General features: G+C 36.6%; 1 protein-coding gene, 1 long non-coding RNA gene and 1 pseudogene across 5 annotated transcripts in view; 2 read left to right on the forward strand and 1 right to left on the reverse strand.

Moving 5' to 3' along the window:
- Window positions 1-17,182, forward strand: part of ZFPM2 (zinc finger protein, FOG family member 2) — a 443,996-nt gene that overhangs the window by 321,541 nt on the left and 105,273 nt on the right. The window lies entirely within an intron of this gene.
- LOC141372830 (uncharacterized) lies at window positions 7,588-16,403 on the reverse strand. The gene is made up of 3 exons (XR_012378292.1): window positions 16,228-16,403; window positions 15,037-15,086; window positions 7,588-7,669 (listed from the first exon to the last, which is right to left on the reverse strand). It is a non-coding gene; the product is annotated as an uncharacterized lncRNA (long non-coding RNA).
- On the forward strand, window positions 13,534-13,840 carry LOC141372753 (U6 snRNA-associated Sm-like protein LSm3 pseudogene; annotated as a pseudogene).

Consider the following 17,182-nt stretch of genomic DNA (forward strand, 5'->3'; position numbering starts at 1 on the left):
CTTCATTCTTCCCCTCCTGCTATCTTCTTCTTTTTTTTTCTTAACACATCTTGCATTATTTGTTTCAGAAGTACAGATCCATGATTCATCAGCCTTGTACAATTCACAGTGCTCACCATAATTTAATCAACTTTTGTTAAAATTAGACATTAGAAAAAGATGATTTCCAAGTCTTAATCCTTTTGATAATTACAAATCTTCATTGCATGATTTGGCAAGTCCTGCTGAAATCAAATGATTCAGTATTGTTATGTTTACTTCTTTACCAAAGTTTATCATTCACTTCTTTGTATAATATATTTTCCAATTTATTATGTAACTGAAGTAAGCTTTCCTCACTAAAACAGGGTAGAGAATGGCAAACACTCTTACCTAGGTTGATAAAGATCTCTGTGCTCCCAAAAATCTCCTTGACTCACATTTTAAAAGCATAACTTTCTAACTTTCTGTTAAAGAAAAATAATGTTATTACTACATTTATATGACATTATACATTATCCTCCAAGAGACTTTTATTTAGGGTGAGAGAGAGCATTCCCTTAACCGAAAGCCCCTTCTTTCTCAGGTTTATTCCATTGCTGTTAATGAAACATGTGATGACTCTTGTGTCAGGGAATTAATGATACTCAGTAAGTAAAGAATGAGAAACCTGGGGGGATGAATTATGCTTGTTCTTCGGTTCTTTTCAAAGAGGAAAATTGAAAGATCCCATAGCTTCGCACTTATTATGATATTTAAACTATGAGAATTTCATCAGATAAAAGGAATGTTAAATGAAATCCTCTGTCTAAACACTCATGTCAGGAAAGGCAATTTTAGTTATGCAGTGGTGTAGCATTTTGTTTTTTCTGCAATAAAGCCATCAGATCAATAAAAAATTATGTAGCAGATTATTATTACACTGTGCTCAGCATAGCTCTAATCGTAAATAATACAGCAGTTATCCTGGTTATATTAATTATAATTAGAATGCAGATAATGCAGACGGTCTTTTATTACTAGAGCCAAATCAATTTTCCAGTGTTATTCGATGCAAGGTCACACAAAGTTGTGGGAGCTTTTAGACTTCTTATGAAATGGCCTGCCTGCCTGGGCGAGGAGAGTTTGGCTCAGCTGTGCAAGACACACTGACTGGGAAGATCATTGAAATAATTACAGCCGTGAACCCTTGCCTATGATGGCAGAATTTCATTTTATAAAGTAAGCATAGCTGTAATCCAGCCTCCTTTATGGTAGGAATCCTCATAAATCTTTCAGAGGAGACCAAGTCTTGTGTTTAGTGGGTAAGGAGGAAATCAAAATGGATTCGTTTGCATTGTTCATTTCTCCTCATTGCCTTTTTGTTCCATACCTGGGCATCATATTTTTTAAAGGCAGTCCATATGTAATCATCTTGTAATGATAGAGGGAAAACCACAAAACAACAAACTAATAGAAATACATTAGGTGTTCAGTATTGGCGGATGGGATGTACGCTGATTTTATACACTGTCACAGGAGGACTTTTATGGACCTGCATTAGCTGCTCAGGAAGATGCCATGGGATGAGAAGAAAGCAGGAGAAGGAGACGAAGGTTACGCTCAGAGGAAACCACTTTACAGTGGTCGAAGGGCGGAAGGAGATCTAGGCCCAAAGCTTATGAAGCCAGAGATTATGGTTCAGAATAAACCCTTGTATTGGGACACCAGAAAGGGGCAGCATGGTAATTCTGAAATTACCATGGTTCTGAGCAAACCTAATGGTGATGGATTAGAAGCAAGGACATTGATGTTCCCCACTTGACAGAACTCCCTCAGGTCGTGGAGCCAACATCCAGCCATACCAACTCAAGTGAGACCCGGCAGATAATTCACGGAATGTACTAGACTGTGGGAGTAGAGGAGTAGAACTGGTAGGGCATGTGTCAGAATATAAGTTGGAAAATTCATAACCTAGATAAAGGCATCGGTGCTCAAAAAATGTTTAATCACTGCTCTAATGTATCTTTGGGACCAGTGTGGCCTACAGACCATCGTTGCTTGACCTCTGGCTAGAAAGACGTGTCCATTCTATTGATAATTAGGAAATAGATGCAGCCAGGTCATTAAGAAACTTTCTTCTGGGAATTTGACAAAGTCAGTAGTGTTAAAAAAAAAAAAAAAAAAAAAAAGGTGCTATTAGTGAAGATTGGAAATGGGAAGGTATTCCTAAGAGCAGAGTTAAATTATAACCAAAATGGGAGCCAGGCTGACAACCAGGACTCCACTCAGAAGCAAAGAACAGGCATTGTGGATGGAGATCCAGCTTCAGTCCTCCAGAGACCCCCTTTTGAAGTCCTGGACTAAAGCACTGATCTCAGCTAACTGGTTCTTGAAAGGCCAGTTCATCAGGTTGAGCACTGGTCTCTGACTGTCCGTAAGAAAGGAAGGAACCCTTTCAACCCTGAGGTCTCAAATCCTGTGCATAAAGGTGAAAATGTAAATAAATCAATAACCAAGTTCCAGAAGAAGAGATTGGCAAAAGGAGGAAGCTCTAAATGTCAGGTCTTTAGAAATTACAGCACTAGAAATAAATAGTAATAGAAAACCCTGTCACTGTTTATTAAGCTTGTGAACTGCACATTCTCTTAGGAACTTTCCATGTGCTTCTTTATTTCTCTCTTTCTTCATCACGATCAATGAGGAACTAGGTACTATTCACTAGTATTTTATAGATGTAAAAGCTGGGGCTTTCTAAAGTCATACATTTAGCAAAAGTTGGAGCCAGAATTTAAAGGTAGGTTTTTTGTAGCCTGATATCCTAGCTCTTAACTATTCAATACTGCCTCCAGGCTAGCAAAACTTACAGAGATCTACATTAGAGGACAGAGGCCATTATAGTTTTGAAGATCTCTCACCCCAAGTACTATGTTTTCTAAGAATCTGAGGCCAGGAAGAGGGAAGAGGTCTGTTGCCTTTTAATGAGCCGAAAGCCACATATGGTCTTTCGGGTTAAACAAGCATCTTGACCATTTGACCATAACAAGGATTCAAAGTTCTTCTCCTCAGTAGCATATTTACATATTTTAAAGTCACCAGTCTTTAAGAAATGCTTTTGGACCACCAAGAGACTTAGGCAAATTGTTTTTAAAAATTGAATTGTGTGGGATAATCCAAAATGGTAAAGTAAAGCTCTCTGCTTTATTATGAACAACCTCAACTGCAGTATTGAAATTTAAATCATTTCCAAAAATGTCAATAAAGCTTTCCTTCTTCTCCCAAAACATCAGTTTTATTTAAACACAGGGTTCTGAATGTTTCTGACCTGAAGCACATAATAGCCCATAATAATGTTGGAGTATTTTGACATAGCATTCCTTTCATCTGTTTTGTTGAAGAAAGACATTGGGAAGAAATGCATGGAAAAATAAACTGTTGAGCATGTTCTACTATTTAAAAAGAAATTGTTTAAATACATGAGAGCAATATTTGAAAATGCCAAAATGGCTAAATGGACAAAAACCAGTGAAAATTGGAATTGAGAGAATAATTTCATAAGTTAAAAGGAAAATGGATGCTTCGTTATCAAAAAATAAATGTTTTTAATCATGGCTACCTTCTGAAAAAGAGGTGGGAGTTGAAACAAAGACCACCTGGGGTTAACTGACTTATGTGAATGCAGTTTTAAACCAGAGTGTCTAAAAGATGCACCAAAATGTTAACAAATTTGGGTATAATTCATATAGATTTATTTCTAAAATTGGAAACTTACTACAGAGGTATAAAAGGAATCATAATGTATTGTATTTTAAATGCAGAAAAAATATTAAAGGTGTCTCTTTTTTTCCACTCAAGGTAATTTATTTATTTCACACTGAATCTCTATCATTTGTCTTCTTTCACCAAAAGAAAAACACAGCTTACATCAAATATGTTCTTAGAAGATTTCAAGTTCAATTCTTTCCTTATGCAGTATCTTTAAAATTTCTTCTTTGAAAATATGTTTTATCTTCTATTATGAAAACATGTCTTTAAGACAAAGGCTAATTCTTGCATATGCTTGCTATGGATGAGGTGCTGTGCTAGTTACCTTCGAATGAGAGTTTATCGAATCCTCGCAACAACGTCATATGAGGTAGAGCTTGTTATCTGTCGAGGGGGAGATGGAGGGACGGAGAGGTTATGTAAAGGTCATATAGCAAGTGAGTGGTAGAATGAGGCTTTGCACCCAGGCATGACAGCTGCAAGGGTGCACTCAAATCCGGTTCTGTTCTCCTGAATCTTCACAATAAGATAGCGCTAAAAATCGAACAGTTCCACCCAACAAATAAGTGTCTCTCATTTGTTTCCCTTTCTCAAAACCCTATGAATTCCAGGATCTGTATCATAGAAGGTTGGTTTTTTTTTGGTTTTGGTTTTTGGTTTTTGTTTAAGTAGCTCTATCTCAGAGGTACCTTGAGTATGAGCAGACACATGAATTACTATGGTAACTTCCAGGGCTTGAATAATAGGATTTGGGAATTATTTTGAGTGCGAAACAGAAGGGGGAAAAATAGAGTCTAAATGTGACCTTGTCAACTGAATTAACTTCCAGGAGATTCCACTTTAAAATGATACGTCTAGCATTATCGTTTCACTGCTAAAAACTGGGAAGCTTTCCAAACGTTAACTTTACAAAGTTATTGTACTTCCAAATGAGAAAAATGTCTTTTGAGGTACTTTCTTTTTCTTGAATACCATGATAGATGACTCTGTAATATCCTATGCAAATAGCCAATGTCATAATTTGGGGCTGCCCATAAGAAGTTACCATAAACAGGGCATGTTAGGAGATTTTTGTTTAATTATTTACTGTGTAGTTTATGTATTCCATCCTATGTGGACTACGTACAGTTGGCCTTTTTTTTTTTCAGCTAAGTTCTCTACACTGTTTTCCTTCTCACACCCCAACCCTTCCTGTCGGTAGTGTGTGAGAGGTAGTGAAGTTTGACACAGAATTAATCCTGCATTGAAAGGAAGAAGCACTATTTCTCAACTAGAACATGAGGCTTCTCTTTTGTTCATTTTGTGAGCCCTCCCTTTGCTTTCCCATATTTTCTTGCAGAGCCTGCCTAACCACAGGATCTGTCTCATCAGCTGCTAGTCACGTGTAATAGCACCTCTAGCAAAATCACTCAAAAAATAGTCCCCTTTTTTCTCCCTCATCAATTGCCTATGTCAGTAATAGGGAATTAGCTTTAAAAATATAATCTGATTGAGTACATTATGTTGACCAGCCTTGTGCATTTCCACCCTGCACTTACTTCATTGTCTCTGTTTTAGAAATGGCCTTAATGCCTCCTGGTCTCAACATAGAGCAAAAAGGACCATCTGGACACCACATATGAGGAAATCAGACATCTCTAGGTTAAATCATGCCCATAAGGACAATTTCTTGTCAGATAAGCTGCTGTGTACTTAGTCTGATAACTAACAAAATTACAATATGGTAATTTTAACTGGAAATTGTCCATTTTTATCCTCAGGTTTTTCTCTTTTATCCCCATTGGTAACCACCCTGAGAGTTCTACTCCTATGCTCTAGTGCTCAAAGCAACCCCCAGCTTTTTTGCAAGCTGTGGCAGCTGTGAAATGTCTGGACAGCAGAGAGTGTTGTGCTGTTGGCTCGCGCATCATAATGCAGTGGGGGTAGAAGCACATCATTGTGTCATGGAATAATTTGCTTTCTCCCTGGTTTCTAGACACATCACAAAATAAACACAGCGGTAAAATGAAGTGAAAAGCGTAATCGGTGAGTTTTGAGTCACGTTACTGTCGCTTGAGAGGCTGTGTGACCTTAAGCCCATCACAAACTCTTTTTTTGACCTCTGGCATTCTTATCTGTTAAATGGGATGTCTTTCTTCAGTTGTTTTTCAAATAGGATCATGTACGCCGGAGGAGCCTAGTCGATCGTCTGTCCTCTATGCACTGCTTGCAAACGTCTTATCTTTTACTCATAGTGAAACTTAACTGTTGCCATCATTTGAAAAATCAGAAGATGTGGGGCGCCTGGGTGGCTCAGTCCGTTAAGTGTCTGCCTTCGGCTCAGGTCATGATCCCAGAGTCCTGGGGTCGAGTCTTGCATTGGGCTCCCTGCTCAGCGGGGAGCTGCTTCTCCCTCTGCCTGCTGCTCCCCCGGCTTGTGCTCTCTCTCTCTTTCTCTGACAAATAAATAAATAAAATCTTTTTTAAAAAATCAGAAGGTGTTACATTAAAAAAAAATCAAGATTTCTAGATTCTCTAGAAATAGGATTATCTGGCAACACCGCTCCCCTATTCCCACGTGACAACTAAAAGCTATGACACAGCCCCTTCTCCTTTAGATAGCAGTCTTTGCTACAATTCACTTCAGTCCCCTATCTGGCCTGCTTTATACATTTCTGTTGCTGTCTTGTCCCCCTAAGCATTGAGTTTGTCACCTTTGATGTTTATAAAAACACATTGAGTTTTAGCTGCAATGTCCTTGACAAACACACTCAATTTGGACCTGAAAACCAGCTTTCTAATACTGGTTCTTAAACTTCTGTAGATCCTGGAACTTTACTGGGTGAGAGTAATTTCCCTGTGCATTAAAATGTTCATAACAATAGTTACATAATGGAATTACAGGAACTTAATTAAATAATTTGTATAAAAATATTTTGTAACAACAAAACACTAAAACACTAAATCTATAATGATCATTTGGTACTTTCCATACTTCTTTTTAAAGACAAATACCAGAGACTTTGTTCATTAGACCTTAAGTTGACCAATATTTCAAAATCTGATGTAGCAAGACTTTATAAGGTGAATTACATAGAATATTTGTTTCTAAATTTTATTATGGGAGGATCTATTAAACTGCATTTTTCCTCAATTCTTTGAGTAAAGAAGTAGAGATAATGATTCACAAGAATATTGTAAAATAAAATATATGTTCAAAAGTTATTTGTGTTAGCTTGAAAAAGAGTTGTACGTCAACCAATGGAGACTCCAGTACTACATACCTTTCTTATTGATCTTTTTTCAAATCTTCCATTGTCTTTTCCAGGATATCTCAGTTACAGATGAATTTTAAGTGAGGTAACCATGTTGTAATAGATTGAAAATACTTACCACAGGGCCTTGCTCATTTTAGGAATTCAAAGAATGTTAAAGCTCAATGAAACAGAACAAGAGCAGAAACAGAAATAAAATCTGGTCTTGCTACTTGACTTCAGTTGCCCCGTTCCCTTGCTTTAAACAATCAGGAATAAGTTGTGATTGATAATGATGCCTTGAAATTAATAACATCCTCCTGCAAAGAGTAGGGAATATTTTATACATCTTCCTAATTATGTATGTCATTACCTACTTTCTCATTCATCTGTTTAATATCCTCCATGAGGCAGGAAGAATCGGGTATGTAGTATTAGCTAATTTTGTACGAGATAAAAGGAAAATAGAGAGATTCAGTGCCTTTTCCAGAGTCAGTCAGTAGAACTGGTAGAAGACCTGTGGCTGTAACAGTTAGATTACCTGGATCATCAGTCCTCTTGACAAGAAAGAAATCTTCTGGGGCACCTGGGTAGCTCAGTCAGTTAAGCGTCTGCCTTTGGCTCAGGTCCGGAGCCTTGCGTTGGGTTCCCTGCTCAGTGGAGAGCCTGCTTTTCCAATTCCCTCTGCTGCTCCCCACTTGCGCTCTCTCTCTCTGTCAAATAAATAAATAAAATCTTAAAAAAAAAAGAAAAAATCTTCTGAGTCCTTGATATACTTAGCATTTAGAATATGTTTATTAACCATAAAAGACTTTTGAGTCTGTAAAATGCTTCATGACACCAAATAATAGCTATATCTTTACAATAGAAAAAGCAAAGTTATTCATTTCTTCATTGAACCATCATTTATTAAATACAACAAAAATCACACAAAAATATCTAAAGGCAAACAGCAAACTGTGTAATTACCACAAATATAACAAAGCATTATATCTGTATTTATTCATTAGTAAAAGAGCTTATATGAATGGATAAGAAAACCACTAAAACCTGAATGAAAACTGTGTAAGGGATATGAAAATATAATTTACACACGCACAAAACTAAAATGACTAATGCAATATAGCCCAGAGCATTCTCTGTAGTAACCACAACTCATGAGTCCTCAGTGGTTCCTCATTGTTCTGAAAATAGGGACAAATTTCTTGGCATGCCATATAAATTCTTCTAATAACATGATCCCTTATTTTCTAGCTCTACCGTCCACCACCCCATCTCCTCACATTGCACCCTGCCCTCCTGCATTTCAACCAGTTCTCAGGACCCATCATGCTATGCTGTCTCTTACCCCACTACAATCCCACCATCCCTTACCCCTTTCTATTCCAGAATATGCAAAATGTAAATCAGTTACAAAGGATGCTATCTAGTTCAAATGACATTTTTTTTTTTTTGTGGCAAGAGTTTCTGGAGAAAGGAAGCAGTGCATTGATTTATATTCTGCTACAGCCTCCTTATTTTATTGGAAAACAGTAACAGTTTGTTGGTAGATTACATTATGAGTAGCACTGTGATACGGTGTGTGATTGTGTGCATATGTTGTAAGGAAAGTCCCATCCTCAATTTACTCAGTCTTCCAGTGGGACTAACAATGCCCACCTGAGTGTTGGATTCCCCATATCTCACAGTGGGAAGCGTAATAACTACCATGTGTTATTTTAGAGATGAACCTTCCCATAGATGTTCAGTGGTACACTAGCAATGGAATAATTATTAGATCCCTTTCTGGTCCCTTCCTTTTTCTCCCTCTTAAATGAATAGTGTCAGAAGTAAATTTATATTCCAACAAACCAAAGTCCAGGACCAGATGGCTTCACTGGTGAATTCTACCAAATATTCAAAGATTTAATACCTATCCTTCTCAAACTCTTCTAAAAAATTGAAAAGGAGGGAATGCTTTCAAGCTCATTTCATAAGGCTAGCATTACCCTGATACCAAACCTGGACAAGGACACCACAGAAAAAGAAAATTATAGGCTAATATTCCTAATACATAGATACAGAAATCCTCAACAAAATATTAGCAAACTAAATTCAACAGTATACTGAAAGGATCATACACCATGATCAAATGGAATTTATTTGAAGGACACAAGGATGGTCCAACATCTGCAGATCAATCAGTGTGATATACCACATTAGCAAAATAAAGGATGAACATCAATGATCATCTCAATAGATTCAGAAAAAGCATTGACAAAATTTAACACCCATTTATGATAAAAACTCAACAAAGTGGGTATACAAGGAATGTATCTCAATACAATAAAGACCTATATCTGTCAAACCCACAGTTGACATCATACACAATTGTGAAAAGATGAAAGCCTTTCCTCTAATATCAGGAACATGACTAGAATGCCACTTTTATTCAACATGGTATTGGAAATCCTAGTCACAACAACTAGGCAAGAAAAAGAAGTAAAAGTAATCCAAATTTAAAGGAAGAAGTAAAACTGTCACTATTTGTGGATGGCATGTACTATATATAGAAAACCCAAAGACTCTACCAAAACATGTTAAAACTAATAAACAAATTCAGTGAAGTTCCAGGATACAAAATCGGTGTACAGAAATTTGCTGCATTCTACACATGAATAACAAGCTATGAGAAGGAGAAATTAAGAAAACAATCCCATTTATAATTGCATCAAAAAGAATAAAATTCCTAGGAATAAATTTAGCCAAGGAAGTCAAAGACCTGTACAATGAAAACTATAAGACCTTGGTAAAAGAAATTGAAGAAGACATAAATAAATGGAAAGCTATTCCATGCTCACGGATTGGAAGACTTAACATTGTTAAAATATCAAAACAAATCTGATTCAGTGCAATTTCTATCAAAATCCCAATGGTATTTTACACAGAGCTAGGACAGATAATTCCAAAATTCTTATGGAACCACAAAAGACCCTGAATAGCCAAAGTGATCTTGAGAAAGGAGAACAAAACTGGAGGTGTCATGCTCCCTGATTCCAAACTATATTATAAAACTATGATAAGCAAAACAGTATGATATCAACATAAAAAGAGACACATAGGTGAATGGAACAGAATAGGGAGCCCAGAAATAAACCTATACATTATATGGTCAAGTAATTTATGACAAAGGAGCTAAGAATATACAATGAAGAAATAGCAGTCTCTACAAGAAATGGTGTTGGGAAAACTGAATGGCCACATGCAAAAGGATGAACCTAGACTACTCTGTTACACTAAACACAAAAACTAACTCAAAATGAATTAAAGACTTGAATGTAAGACCTGAAATCATAAAATTCCTAAAAGAAAACATAGATGACATTGGTCTTAGCAATGTTTTTTGGCTATGACTTAAAAGGCAAAGGAAACAAAAGCAAAAATTTTTTAAAAATGGGAGTACAACAAACAAAAGCACAGTGGATGGAAGTTGACATATTATGCTATGTGAAATAGGTCAGATAGAGAAAGACAAAATAACTGATGATTTTACTTATATGTGGAATCTAAAATACAAAACAAAAAACAAACTCATGTATACAGAAAACAAACAGGTGGTTACCAGAGGGGAAGGGAGTTGAAGGGTGGGTAAAATGGGTGATGAGTGGTAACTAGATTTATGTTAGTGATTATTTTGTAGTGTATACGAATATCAAATGATAATGTACACCTGAAACTTATGCAATGTTATATCCCAATATTATCTCAATAGAAAAGAAGTAAACTCATAGATCATTACAGCACAAAGGACCTTAGAAGAGACCAGTTGGTATAATGTAGACTCTATGACCACTCTTCTATGTGCTTCATGTTTTCTTGTTCAACACTCACCACATTTACAAATAAAGATTTGATGTTCACCTTCCCCAGGTGATTGAGCTCTACAAGGGCTGTCACTCTGTGGAAGAAAATTGCCCAGTTACTGCTTCCCCTTGTTTGATAAACTGCCTTATACAAAGTACCTCTGAATAGCTAAATGGTTACATGAGTGAGTCAGTTACACCTGAGAAAACTGAGGGTGACAAAGTTATACAAATCATATAAAGGAGTTACTGAAATTAGGAGGGGACAATGAAACCTACATATTCTCCTTCTAAGTTACTTATAAGCAGGGTGATTAATATCAGCTAGATCTTATTGTCATTCTGTAATAAGTACCACCGAGAAACACAAAGCTAGGAAGAGAGCCAGTGAGTGGAAGGCACAAGTGGCTGGCTGGTTGGGTGTCAGTCTGCTCTTTAAGGAAGGAGTTAAGGCCTGGCCTCTTCATTGAGGTGTCCTTTGAGCAGAAATCTGAAAATAGTGAGGAGGTGATTCATGATGGACATCTGGAAAAACTGTTCTAGACACGGGGAAAAATTGAGGAAGAGCAAAGGAGTTGGCATTGCTAGCATATAGGAGCTTTGGGAGTTAAGAGAATTTTAGACATTAAGGTTACAGAGATGAATGTTGTGGTGGGGAAGATAATAGGTTCTCACAGATAATCCTAAGGGTGGGGAATTATTGGAGAGTTTGACATGGTGAGATTTATACATTTTCATAGGACTTTTCTGCCTGCTGTGTGGAGAATAGGGGACAGAGCCGAAGAAGGGAAATCATTCAGAAAACTAGTACAACAGTCCAGGAGAGAAATGGCGCACTTAATCACATGCTATGTCCACTGCAAGGGAAGCTTGGAAATGTGATCTAGCTGTGTCCTCAAAGGGCAGGAAAAGAGGAGGTTTGGAGACCTCACAGTCTCTGTCATGGGATTCTTTAAATCCCACTCCAGATGAGTAGTTTACTGGGAGAGTGTCCTCCTGTGTATGGCTTCAATTCAATCTATTTGAGTACTTACGTTGTAATGAAACTAGGAAGTCTCCCTCCCTGCACCCCTTTGGCATGTGACCACAGAGAAGCAGTGCTTCTCTCATGCACATACAAACTGCAGATCAGTCTCAAATACGAATTTTGTTTACACTTTTAAAGCGATCACCATTGTTCCAACAGCCTTGTGAATCAAGAAGGACATTTTATTAGGGACAAGAAAGGGAAAGAGTAGAGAAATGACACAATGGATGACCACAAGGTTATCCCTGTGGCTTTACTTATCCACAGTGTACATTCTGACATCTGCATGCTTGTGTGCGCAGATAGGCAGCCATTCACCAGCCACACACAGGCCGGCAGGCACACACACACACACACACACACACACACACACACACACACACTTTGACAATCTTCCCTTCTTCACAGAGAACATTATATTTCTGGTTTCCTTGGCATGTCTCATGATAGCCTATCTAACCAAAATCACCAAATCTGCCTCTTTGCTTTCCACTGGTTTCTTCATCTATTAAGAATCAACACTGAGATAATCCTCTCTAAGAAGCCTACTCTGTCTTTTCCAGGTTGAATTAGGAGCCCTTTCTCTGACCTAGACTAATGTGTGTATATTGCTTTAACACACTTATCAAATTCTATCCAATTCATGTATTTATCACTAGCTTTTTAGTGCTTTGTGATCAAAGACTGTGTGTTCATTTATGTATCCTCAATATTTAGCAGTGTCCAGTATATAGCAGTTGTTTATTAATTGTGAATGAATGAGGGAATGAGTGAATCAGTGGACCATTCTGAGTTGAATGTGACAAGGAATGGAAAACACACTGAGGACATCATGACACGGCAAAGTTCACACACATTGTGTAAGCCTTACAGGTAGAGATAACACCGATGAGCTGATTCCTCCTCTTTACAAGTTCTCTGGCCAGAAATGTGTCAGGCCACATTTATTTAACAGATTTCAGAACAACTAAGTGATACTGAATATAGCAACCCCTTTAGTTGGTTATTATTTACTTAGTTGCTCACATATACCTACATATCCCCGCTTTGTTTCACAGAGGACTTGAGATCGTGACACGGAATGCATACATTGTAAATTTAGCTTTTCTCTATGAAAGGACAGCTTTACATAAGCTTCTAAAATATAGAATGAGAATTGAGGTATTAAAACGAAGTTTTGTCTTGAGAGATCAGCTTTTGTTGGGTGGTATAATTTTGCAGATATTAGCATAAACACTCCAGCAAAGCCAAGATGTTGGGGAATGGGGAAGAGGTGGTGGGGAGCCGAAAGAAAGTACTGCAATTTGGTCGAAATTAACAGGCAGCTGTTAGGTCATCTCTAAGCTACCACTTCAGTATGCTGAAAATTCAGGGTGGGTTGAAACCAGAGTCAATTCCAATGAAAATGTGGTTAGTTAAATGGTCAATATGGTTAAAATAATGTACCAAATAGCTAAATCAGGAGTTTGACATTTACACTTGCAGGAGTGGGAAAGGTTACTATGGTGGATATGAATTCTCCTCAACTAGCAGTTTCCTCATCTGTAAGTGGGGTTTGTAAAATTATCTTTTTTTTTTAAAGATTTTATTTATTTATTTGAGAGAGAGAGAGAATGAGAGATAGAAAGCACAAGAGGTAAAATTATCTTGCTGGGAGAGTATGGAAGTTCCGCGCCTAGCAAGTCCAAATATATAGTAACGAGGAAACATGGCAGATGACGTGGACCAGCAACAAACTACCAACACTGTAGAAGAGTCCGTGGATCTCATCAGGCTCAGCCTGGATGAACAATTTTATGTGAAAATGAGAAATGACAGAAAGCTTCGAGGCAGATTACATTCTTATAATCAGCATTTAAATATGATATTGGGAGATGTGGAAGAAACTGACTACTATAGAAATTGATGAGGAAACATATGAAGAGATATATAAATCAACAAAACGGAGTATTCCAATGCTTTTTGTCTGGGGACATGGTGTTGTACTAGTTGCCCCTCCATTAAGAGTTGGCTGAAACAAAGAATTTATCATGTATGGAATATAGGAGCTTTTGTATGATTGCTTCTTTAAATGTAGAAGACATTCAAAAGAGAAACCCACGTAAATTTTGATATTAAGAAATGACCAAGAATTCTTCCACTCATGAAGTGAGTTGACTTGCAGATAACTCAAAAATTCTTAAGCTAAAGGGCATTTTAATTTTTTCCAACGCTTTCAATAAATGTGATCACCAAGATGCAGGAAAAAAAATACATAGTAATGAATAACCTTATTGCAGATGTTCTATCTGATGCCCTCCAACTCTACCAAAAGAACTTAACCTGCTGAGGTCAGCAAACAAGTTTGTGGTTCTTTATTGCTGGAGCCACCCAGGAATCCTTTATTCACTAGGAACTTTATCACTCACACTGTTAATTATGAAATATATGCAAACATGCATTTGATGAGAAAAATAATTTCAACATTAAACCACCATTTTGAACCCTTTTGGTGAAATTTGGATGCTATCATTTAAAAAAATAAAATCAATATAAATTTGCTTGAGTAAAACATGTTACCAACTGAAAGCGCTGTCCAGATAATGCTCCTGCGACAGTGGAAATGTTCTATTCTGCACTGTCCACTATGGTGGCCACCAGCCACAGTCGGTGGTTGAGCACTTGACATGTAGCCAATGAGATTAAGGAACTGATTTTAAATTTTAATTAACTTAAAATGATTAGCCACATGTGATTAGTGGCTATCATATTAGCATAGATTTCTACAAGATTAGTTTATTAAACAAATAACTAAAATATAAAACATTTCAGATGATAATAAGCACCATGTAGAAAAAGCCAGGAGGGGGAGATCATGATATCCTTGTGAAATTTTAAAATATTTTAGTGTCCTGATTTATTGTGAATGTATAGGCCACTTACCAATGTTCCATTTTCAATCATAAAAATATTTTCTACTCAAAAAAAGCAGGAGCATTTTTTTCTTTTTTTTTTATCACAAGTGATATTTTTGTGACAAACTTATAAGGAACAAATTTGATTTTTTTCCAACAATGCCTTGGTATCTATGTTTATTTTAGTTTAGTCAGTCTTGTGGCAACTTTTCTATCATGTCTTGAAACCGAGTGGAAGGCAGATTGCAACTTTTGCATTCCACTTTTGGAAAGTTGTTATACAGTCTAACCCAAGTAAGATATATAAAAATATATACCTTTATCATCATAAGATTGCAAAGCAGTTGATATATTTCTGGTACTGTGTCTGTTAAAAAAGTAAAAGAATGTTTCATTTTGGGACATTAAGACTCAGTATTTCATAAAAATAGACAAAAGCAAATTCAGACCCTGTGAACTTATCATATTTGAAATAACACAGAGCTTTTAATATTCTCAAGTAAAGTAGACCCCCAGGAAGCCTCAGATGACTATATAATTTTCCAAGTTAATGTTAAAAAAGAAAAGTCAGTTTTGATTGGGAGCTCTACTGAAACTCCAACTGGGCCAACTGGGAAACTAGGCTATCATAGTGATCGTAATATGTAATATATTCCTTAAACTTTATTGATTTTCTATAGTTCAGTACAAATGAGCTCAAAGCACTTCATGTATTTTATCTCATTTGTCCTCACAACATTTCTGTAAGATAGGTAGTAGGCAACTGTAATTAAAAATTAGATGTGTCAGTTTTCCATTGTTACAGAAACGCATTAAACTGGAACCTATTCAGCCTGCCAACCAAGACAATTAAGTAGTCGTTTCACTTATCAAAGTACCAATTACTTGATTTTTTTTGTTACATCATAATTTTCTCTCCATTTTCTCTCAAACTAATCCTGCATCTTCCATAATTTCAAAGTTCAACACTAGTAGTACTTCTTGGGAACAGTATTTTGGGAGGCTTTCTTTTGTGAAATTTCCTAAATAACTTGTCTCTTGTCACCAGCTCAAGTTCATGCACAGGGCATTAGGGTATGAAAACAACTGCTAACTTTTTTAAAGTCAATAACATATGTTTAAGGCATGTTAGGTAATATAACTAATTGCAAACACTTCTTGGTTTGCCTCTTTTTTTTTTTTTATTGTTTACTTAGGTCCTCAAAATTGTGCTATATGGCCCAACTGCTTTTCAAACAAGTAACTACTCCATCCCTATTATTTTATAACATTTATATTTAACATTTATCTTTAGCACACAATGTTGATGTGAAATATTTTTTAAATCATATAGGTAGTGATCATAAAAAAATTCAGCTTTAAAGTTTTTCTACCAAAAAAAGTTAATCACACCATACATCTTCCTTTTCACTACTTCTTTTTAATTTCACATTATTTACCATCTCTACCAGTAACTAGGAAAAAAATATTTCCTTCCATTTGTGTGGCAGAGACTGCTAGCTACTCACCAAAAATCCAGGCTCCCCTCTTCTTCCTGTGCACACAGATGGAGCAGATTTCCCAGTCTCCCTTGTAGTTCGATGCAGGTAGTGACTGTTTTTACCAGTGCCCTGTACATGGGAGCAGTGGCTACTAACTCCAGGCCATGTGTGTGTTCCTGTGATTTTTTAATCTAACTAACTCAGATAGAGATGACTTTGTAAACCCAAGGTGACTTTGTAAACAATATGTTGAAGAAATTGGCGTCACCATCAGCTTAGGTCTTTGAATGACTTTGTGGAGGAAAATCATGCTGCCATTTTGTTCCCCTCCCCAGCACAATACAGTAAATTATTATTGTGAGGGAGCCATTATACATCCTGGGGTATATTCATTATGGTATTTAGCCTGGGATAACTACTACACCCTTTAAAATGAGTTTTATCATAAGAATACAAATATTTAAGAGAAGCTTAACAAGTGAGGTAGATATAAAACTACGGGCAAATATTTATTCAGATAAATCCCACTGGCCACAAACTACCAGAACACAAAGCCAGGAAGCCAAGGGTTACTTACTGGGTTATAATTGCCTAGAAACTTGTGAGCAAGGTGTACACTTTATAAATAAGACCCAGAACTGCATATATATTTTTCTAGCCCTAGTTTTTTCACAGTTATGTGTCCGGTTGATATCAAACCTTACTCAAATATCTTACCTAATACTGAGATTTTTGTAGACCCTGACTAAGTGAACTAAGTGAAAAAAAGGATGAAATATGAAAAATGGATATCAAAATCTGAGGCAGTGAAATAGGAGCATCAGAAGAAAATTGGATCATGAAATGGAGTTCCTGAACAGGAAGGAAATTAGAACATGCTTATAAGGACTATGTTGAATTAGAAATGTGTGAAAATTTAGCTGCTAGAGGAAGTGGCATGGGGGGATCAATCAAGAAAAAGGAATATAAAAAGAACACATTA

Source organism: Callorhinus ursinus, unplaced genomic scaffold (assembly GCF_003265705.2).
Source record: "Callorhinus ursinus isolate GAN/ISIS: 27379988/994484 unplaced genomic scaffold, GSC_fseal_2.0 scaffold5, whole genome shotgun sequence".
Lineage (NCBI taxonomy): Eukaryota > Metazoa > Chordata > Mammalia > Carnivora > Otariidae > Callorhinus > Callorhinus ursinus.